The sequence below is a fragment of the Capsicum annuum genome, chromosome 10, assembly GCF_002878395.1.
Source record: "Capsicum annuum cultivar UCD-10X-F1 chromosome 10, UCD10Xv1.1, whole genome shotgun sequence".
Lineage (NCBI taxonomy): Eukaryota > Viridiplantae > Streptophyta > Magnoliopsida > Solanales > Solanaceae > Capsicum > Capsicum annuum.
Genome location: NC_061120.1, coordinates 173,721,393 through 173,727,694, shown reverse-complemented (window position 1 = coordinate 173,727,694; position 6,302 = coordinate 173,721,393). Strand labels below are relative to the sequence as shown.

General features: G+C 32.5%; 1 long non-coding RNA gene across 2 annotated transcripts; it reads left to right on the top strand.

Annotated features, from left to right (window-relative positions):
• Positions 1-501: 501 nt before the first annotated feature.
• On the top strand, positions 502-3,163 carry LOC107843328. Of its 2 annotated transcripts, none has more exons than XR_007045977.1 (2): positions 502-2,925; positions 3,079-3,163. It is a non-coding gene; the product is annotated as an uncharacterized LOC107843328 (long non-coding RNA). The 2 variants fall into 2 exon arrangements; XR_001666314.2 differs by having other exon boundaries at positions 3,058-3,163.
• The last annotated feature ends 3,139 nt before the right edge of the window (positions 3,164-6,302 follow it).

The window sequence follows — 6,302 nt, the reverse complement described above, 5'->3', positions numbered from 1 at the left end:
AGGTTCATTTTTTCCCAATTAAAGCTTTATTTATTTTATTAGGAACCCACATGCTTGAAAATATGAATCCACCTCTGTGCATGTGTAACCATTTTATTTACTACTATATATAAGTGAAGGTTGGGGTGACTAAAATTATCGAAATACCTTCCATAGTCACCCCAACTTTCACTTATTGCACTATATAAAATTACCGAAATACCGTTGGTAGTTGTTTACTAAGAAAGCAAAATATATTACTACTATATATAAGTGAAGGTTGGGGTGACTAAAATTACCAAAATATCCTTGGTAGTCACTCCAACCTTTACTTATATATAGTAGTAAAGTGAAGTAATAATAGTAATAATAATAATAATAATAATATAATAATAATAATACTATTAATAGTAGTAATAGTAATAATAAAAAAAATGTAATAAGAGTAACAATAATAATAATATAATAATAATAATAATAATAATAATAATAATAATAATAATGATAATAATAATAATAATAATAATATGAGTCACTAAAATTATCGAAATATCCTTGGTAGTCACCCCAGCCTTCACTTATATATAGTAGTAATTATGATAAGCTAGTGAATGGAGAAGATTTAGTATCATATCCATTTTGAAAACTTAATCAAGGTCATACCCATTTAATTTCCTTTTTATTTATTTTCTAGGATTAGAGTAAGGAAAAAGCAAAAAGTGGGGTAGAATTGTGGGTCATAAGACCCCTTTAACATTTTTAAAAGTTGAGGATAAAATATAAGTTTGTAAAAATACAATGAGATCCCTTTTTATATTTATTAAATATTCAATCCTTTTTCAAATGCATTTAATAAATGCAACAACTTTTCTCTTTCTCCTCAAATATTTTTCTCTCAATTTTCTTTGAACTTATTGAGAAGTCAAATGTTTTTTTTTTCCCTTCCCAAGTCGAAATATTTCATCTTCTCTTGCTCGGGTAAATTTAATCTTCTTTCCTGATTAGTTTTAGATTCATTTTAGTATTTTTTTTTGTTTCATTTTTGTATAGTGATTCTTGGGGTTTTACAAAAATTGCATCGTTCTTGATTAAATTAGTGTAAAATCTGTGAGTTTTTAGTTCTTGTTCTTGATTTTGCATTTTTAATTGTGTTTTTTTTAAATAATGGCTAATTTTTTTTTGATTTTTTATGTTTATATTGCCTTTCGATTTTGATTTTTTTTACTGAATTAGATCGATTTTAATGGTGTCCTTGTTGCTATCAATTGCATTGTTGATTTCTGAAAAAATTGCTACTTATTTTGGAAAGTGAATAAAAATTTATTGGCAAGATTAAGAAATACGAGGACGGTAGTGCATATGAGAGGGATAACATTGAGAATAGTGAAGGAGAGAGTGAATGCAAAAGCTAAGAAGAAAGTGAAAGTAATAGTAGTGAAGATGAGAACAGGAGTGATATTAGAGATAGAGAGGATGATGATCCCCTATCCTTGTCAATTTGTGCAAGAGATATCTCCGTTGAATTATACGATCTAGCTACATGGATTGCTGAGTTAGGTTCTTTTCAGTGAAGATTTCTATAAGAGGAAGGATGACAGTTTATAAGGAGTTTAGAAAGATTTTAGCTGAACAAAAGCTATATGTTGACTTTAAGTAAATCTGTTTTAGACACTTAAGACATTTGCTAAAACATTCTAAATTCAATGGGCAGATGATCCATTACATGTTGCTGCGACATGTCAAAAAGAATAAAAAGTTACATGAAAATTTGATTCTATGTGAACGATAAGACAACTTATTCTGGCTTAAAGGAATTTTCTCTGATTACGAAGTTGAATTATTCAGCATACCCCGATGAATCAGAAATGAACAAAATCCTTTAAAATAGTAAAGGTTTTCATTTTAAGATGAAGAAGAACAAGAACATTACTACTGCAAGGCTAATTAGCTTGATCAAAGGTAATAAGTTAAGTAAGAAGCAAAAGTTGAAGTGCTCTTTAATTTGGTTCATGCACACGATGTTGCTGGTAAAGGACCCGTCAAAGAAGGTGAATTCAGACTATATCAAAATAACGACTGATTTAGATTTCTTCGAGAGTTATTCTTGGGAGAAACAGTCGATTAGACTAAAGTTGAGATATTTGAAAAAGAAAATTGATTTAAGTAAACAGAAAAAAGGGTTTGTCAAGAAGAATCACGTAGTATACACTTTATATGGCTTTCTTTGGACATTTCTTGTACTTATTATCTATCATCTTGTCAATTTATTATAGACTTTGATCTATTTATGCAATAACACATAAACCTTGTAGATTTATTTATACTTCTATTGATTATAGGTTTGGATATATGAGGCTCTTCTCCATCTTGAAAAGTATGCCGATAAGTCACTGGTTTCTCCTTTGCTCATTTTTCGTCTACTTAAATGACACACGTCAAAGAGAGATAAAATAATGAAATGCGAGCCATTTAAGTACAAGGAAAATAACACAAAGTTAAACTTTTTCTTTTTACAACAACAACAACATTTTTAAACTAGTGAGTGTTTTGCAATTTATATTTATTTTTTAGATTTTGCAACCATATCTTATTTCTACTGTCCGTGAGATGAAGCAGACCTACATGAAAACATTTAAGTCATACACAAATAAAGTTAGGGACCTGTTCATTGATGTATTGAAGGGGAGTGTGACTATCTTCACTTTATCAATAGAGGTCGTAGAAGAAGATAAAGATTTAAGTGGTCACAATTATGTCCCAGGTACAATACGTTTTTGTGATCATGATTTTTTTGGTGGATAAAAAATCACACTAAACACTTCTAATGATAAGATATGTGTGAGCGTGTTACTTTGCTCAAGAAAATTGTGTTGGATATTGTTTCTTATGTCAGATATGGGAGTTTAAGGAGAATTGAGAAGAACAAGAAGAACCAATAAGATGAAGGTAAACTAGTTTATTTTTTATTCTTCTTAATTAATTTACTTGAATAATTTTTTCAATCCTTTTAAAAAAATACAATACAAGTCGACAATCCCCCTTATATCTGACATCAAGTAAATCTCTAAGAACTTGCAGTCATAATAATTGATCTTGCAGCAGCAAATGAAAAATAGAAGAAAAGAAGAAAGAAGAAGAAATGAAAGAGGATAGGGTAACAAATGAAGAAGACAAGTAAGAAGAAGGAAAAAAAATGAGGAAATAAGGGCGGATGAAGAAGAAGAAAATGAGGAAAATGAGTAGAAGATGGTGAAAAGAAAACAACAGTAGCAGCAGCAGAAGAAGAAAAAGAAGAAGAAGAAGAACAAAAAGAAAAATAAGAAAAAAGAGAAAAAAAAGACGATTGATGAAGAAGAAGTAAATGAACTTGAGAAGGAGAGGATAAAATAAGAGAAGAAGAAGAAGAAGATGAAAAAGAAAAAGAGAATAAAAAAGTAGAAGAAGAAAGACGAAGAAAATGAAGTGGATGTGCTGAGAATTGTTAAGGAACTCAATGATGAGAATGGTGTCAGCAAAGACAATTGATAACATGTAGTTTGGTAGCTTGAAACAAATAATGTTTTTTTAATGATTTATTATTTTTAATGATTTGATTTTTTATGGATAACTGGATAACATATTTTTGACAACTCAATGATGAAAAATAACTTTGCTCTTTATTGTGTCAATCTTTACTGATGAAATTATGTTCAGTTATTTTATTGTCTTATAGATAATGCAGTTGAAGATATTGTGTTACCAATTCAGTTTTTGTCATAATTTATAGAGGTCGATTGAAAATATTATAAAAGTAAGTCTTTCTTATTTATAGATTCCACCTATGATTTATTTTAGAAATCATAGATCTATTTATTCAATCCCCTTACATCCTATTACAATGATGACAACAAGTTTCTCTTTATTGTGTCAATTTTTACTGATGAAATTGTGCCTAGTTATTGCATTTCCTTATAGATAATATATGTGATGATTTTTATTATAAAAGACCTACTTAATTATTTATAAATTTATATCATTGAGAATTATCAACTTGAAGTTGATGTTTACTGTTATATATTGCATTATGTTACCAATCAATTATTGTCATAGCTTATACAGGTCGACGACAAATATTATTGAAGTCAACAACAACAACAACAAACCTAGTGTATTCCCACATAGTGGGGTCTGGGGAGGGTAAGATGTACGCAGTCCATATCACTACCTCCGGAGAAGTAGAAATACTATTTTCGATAGACCCCCAGCTCAAGACAAGGAATAATAAGTAAATCCGTAATAAAGCATGGAACAACCATCACCTACAAAGAAAAACATAAGGAGTAGTAAACAAATTCATAATAAATCATGCAACAATGTGGCATAACAAGAATAATACACCTAACAAGTAGTGCCCTACCCCAACGACCTAAATTGGCACTAGCTTTCTGTCCTAATTTACGTCCTCCAGATCTTTCTATCTAGGGTCATGTCCTCAGTGAGCTGTAACTGCTCCATGTCCCGCCTGATCACCTCTCTCTAATATTTCTTTGGCCTACCCTTACCACGCCCGAAACCATCCAAATCTAGCCTCTCCCACCTACGAACTGGGGCATCCGTGCCCCTCCTCATCACGTGACCGAACCATCTCAATCGAACTTCTTGCATCTTGTCCTCCACCGAAGCCACTCTAACCTTTTCTCGAATAGTCTCATTCCAAACTCTATCACCCCTATTAATCTTACACGTCCAATGCAACATCCACATTTTTGCCACCCTCAAATTTTAAATATGAGAGTTCTTGACTGGCCAACACTTCGCTTCATACAACATGGACGAACGGACTGCCACCCTGTAGAATTTGCCTTTAAGCTTGGCCTGCACCTTCTTATCACACAACACTTCTGATATGAGCTTCCACTTCATCCATCCCGCCCTAATACGGTGGGAGACATCCTCGTCAATCTCACTATTACCCTGAATCATGGAATCAAGATTCTTCAAACTATCCCTCTTATACACCACCTGGGAGTCCAACCTTACAACCAGCTCTTTTTCCTATCTCAAGTCATTAAACTTGCATTCCAAATATTTTGTCTTGCTTCTACTCAGCTTGAACCCTTTAGACTCAAGGGTCTGTCTCCACACCTCTAGTTTATCATTCACACCTCCCCGCATCTCATCGATCAAAACTATATCATCTGCAAAAAGCATACACCAAGGAACCTCTCCTTGAATATGCCACGTCAACACATCCATTACCAAAGCAAACAAAAATGTTCTAAGAGTAGATCCCTAGTGAAACCCTGTCAAGATAGGGAAATGCTCTGAATCTTCTCTCGCCGTCCTCACCTGGGTCTTAGCTCCATCAGACATATTCTTGATTGCTCTTCTATACGCCACCGGACCCCACTCGTCTCCAAGCATCTCCAAAGAACCTCCGTAGGGACTTTGTCATACGCCTTCTCTAAGTCGATAAACACCATGTGCAGATCTTTTTTTCTTTCCCTGTACTGTCCCACCAGTCTTCGCACCAGGTGAATTTCCTCCATTGTCGAGTGTCTGGGCATAAATCCAAACTGGTTCTCTGAGATAGACACTATCCTCCTCAACCTCAACTCGACCACTCTCTCTCAAATCTTCATAGTGTGGCTCAATAACTTAATACCCCTACAGTTGTTGCAACGCTGAATGTCACCCTTGTTCTTATATAGAGGGAAAATATTATAGTAGTCGTTCTCTATTAATTATATACTGCACCCACGATTGATTTAAGAAATCATACATCTATTTATTCGGTCCTACTACATTTCTATTACACCTTTTCAAAAAGTCGTACCAACAACAAGCCATACATCAAATTTCTTAGACCATTCTCTTTTTTTATTTGGTCAAAATTAATTTTTATTTTAATTGATTCCTTTCCATTATAATTTCTTTTAGCAATCCTTTCAAGGATCTCTTTTCTCTTCTACTTTTTTTAACAATATCATGAGTAGATATCTATTTTCTTTGAATATATAGAGCCTTTGTAGTATTTAAAGCTTGACAATGCCTTGAAAATTTAATGTCGATGGGCTGCTCATCGGCGAGTCTTCCACAAGCCACTTAAAAAAAGAGCATCCACTATTATCCTTGACTAAAAAAAATAATTAGATGAATTTTCTTACTTAAATAAGAAAATATAAGTCACATATTCATATACACACTTACCTTTCCAGACGTTTAAATAATTTTTAATCTGAGTTTGAATCAGTGCGTGACGTTCTTAGCACAGCTGGATCATCACAACGAAATATATAAGATTTTCTTGCGTTGGATGTTTGAGATAATTTATTTAAAAATGA